General features: G+C 40.9%; 1 long non-coding RNA gene across 1 annotated transcript in view; it reads left to right on the forward strand.

Moving 5' to 3' along the window:
* The first annotated feature begins 219 nt into the window (after positions 1-219).
* The window catches only part of LOC140322216 (uncharacterized), a 51,581-nt gene continuing 49,267 nt past the window's right edge, over positions 220-2,533 (forward strand). The window contains exon 1 of the long non-coding RNA XR_011919178.1: positions 220-526. This is a non-coding gene — a long non-coding RNA (uncharacterized lncRNA). The remainder of the gene's footprint in view (positions 527-2,533) is intronic.

The following is a 2,533-nucleotide window of genomic DNA, read 5'->3' on the forward strand; positions in this document are numbered from 1 at the left end:
TTCCTTCTAGTTCCCGGGGAGGGTTAAAGGTTCGGCTAATGCGCGTGCAATAAAGTGTGTTTTCAGGTTGACAGTATCTTGGCAGTTGTGTGGGGCTGATTCCCTCCCCTTCTCACCCCCTCCAATAGCCTTTACTGTACTGAGTCCCTGGCCAGAATTAATAACATTCCTTTCAAAGATTTCCAGAAAGAGACTTTTCTTTTCAGCGGAAAAAAAAATAAAGGGTCGTTTTTCGGGCAAAGTTTTGAAGGACGGGCTGCTTGGAGAGAGGATAGGAAGGCCTAAACTTTGCAAGAGCTCGGCCAATTTGAACACAAATCAACTCAGTGATTGAAGCCTTGTTGATTACAATCAATCAAACCACAGCAGACAGCTGCATAATTTGTAATTTACCTCGAGTGCTTAACCTGACCAAATGCACTCCGGGTGACCCTGTCTCTCCACAGTGACTCCCTGTTCCCCTCCCTCCTGGACACTGACTGATGGAGATTTCCCCCACTATTGGCCCTTTGATAGGCCATAACAGGTAAGCAAAGTTCAGAAGCAAAGGGAGGCGGTGAGTTTGATTTATACACAGCCAGCAGAAAGAAGGATGGGGTGAAGAGTGGGAGTTTAAAAAAAAGGAATATTTCAGTCTGACATCAACCATCTGTACAATCCATCCCTCCTTCCACTCTCTCCCTTGGGTTTTACTTTATTGAGAACAGCAGAACACAACCTTTTAAAGGGAATCTGTCTACTCCAAGCCGTGTCTTGGAAGAAAATGTTTTATAGCCTTTTAATAGAGTGTGAAAATGTTCAGATCCGATGAGTCAGCCTTGGCGAGTAAAAGTGACAGCAGTAATTTTTATTAAACGGGTGCAGCACGCCTAAATTTGGTGCCGACTGCAGGCCCTTTCCTCCCTTAATAGTTTCTTTCTTTTCTGTTCTTTAAAGTTTACAGATCTTTCTTTTTAATTGTTTTTTTTTTTGTAGGCAGGTTTTGGCAATCTCGTAGATTTGGATTAAAAGTATTTCCTGTCCTTTCAAGTGGTTATAAAAGAAACAATTAGAGTTTTCTATTGCTAAAATGTATGCTTGTGTTTTTGCGCTGAGCAAATCAGTTGTGCTAAGCAATCATCCAGCTGGATCATAGTGCTTAATTTGAACCTTACTGAAATGCAAAAGAGGATCTAAACCCATTGGTTTAATGGTTTCCCAAAATAGCTGCATTCGAGGCATGCCTCTGGTGATAAACGTTAAGGTTTCCAGTGTGCTTATGTCAATTCTCGGGCTGAACTTTTAGGCCAAATGGCTGGTGTCATAGATGATCACATGCGCAGAATAGAAGCAACTATCTGAATGGAGTTTGTATGTTCTCCCCGTGTTTGTATGGGCATTCTGGTTTCCTTCCACATTCAAAAAACATGCATTTAGGTTAATAGACATCCCCTAAAAGTTGGCCTTAGACCATGGAATAAAATTAATATTGGCCAAGATGGTGATTTCTTCAGCTGTAAAAGATAAGAAGGTTTAGTTTGCATGTAAACAGCCTGTTGAAGGACAGAACCTGCAATATTATTATTATTTAAGTAGCCTTATGTGTGACCTCTGGTTAGATTTCACTTTTCTATTGGAGATCTGACTTTCTCCTGAAGCTCCACCCAATATTATTGTATAGCGCCAACATATTACGCAGTGCTTTACAAAGTACATAGTCATGGTACTAGCTGTACCTGTACTTTCACAGTCATATGCCATTAACACAGTCTACGGTTAATTTTGGCAGAAAACCAATTACCTGACTGCATGTTTTTGCAATGTGGGAGGAAACCAGAGTACCTGGAGGAAACGCACGCAAACACATGGAGAACCTGCAAACACCATGCAGATAGTGTCGTGGCCGAGATTCGAACCTGCGATCTAGCGCTGCAAAGGCCACTGAGGATATATTGGCCACTGAGTTGATCTGATTACATTGAATGCCTTTGATCGGCTTGGGCAATAAGGCAATGACCTGACATGTTGAACGTTACCAGTTAGAAAGAAATCTCCTAGGTATATATTTTGGAAATATTTAAATAAAAAAACCCTTTGGACAAGGCCAGTCATGTCATGTCAATGTTCACAATGCTTTTGTTAGGATTCTTCACTTCTGAGCCAAGTGCAGGGACAGGTAACATTGCCACAGGGCCTCGCGTGCCCCATAGTTATGGTAATCAGACTAGGGCTGTGCCCTGGACAAGCATCTGGTTTGCATATACTACAGGACAATATTGAGGGGGAAATCATATTTATAAAAACATTAATTTACAGGGATTTCTACTAAATGGAATAAATGATTCCAGAACCACACATAGCACATGGTTTTAGGCTTCAGAATTTCATTAACTGGGTGGAAATGCCTTTTAATAAGAGAGGAATACTGCAATCTGGGAACATCTGGAGCTCCAAAATTTTGAGGTTTTTTTACAACCAAATTCACCAATAAATGTTCATAAAACTTAAAACTTTCTGTATTAGCAATTAAACTCTGTGTGGACTCTATGTTGGC

This window comes from Pyxicephalus adspersus, chromosome 2 (assembly GCF_032062135.1).
Source record: "Pyxicephalus adspersus chromosome 2, UCB_Pads_2.0, whole genome shotgun sequence".
Taxonomy (NCBI): Eukaryota; Metazoa; Chordata; class Amphibia; order Anura; family Pyxicephalidae; genus Pyxicephalus; species Pyxicephalus adspersus.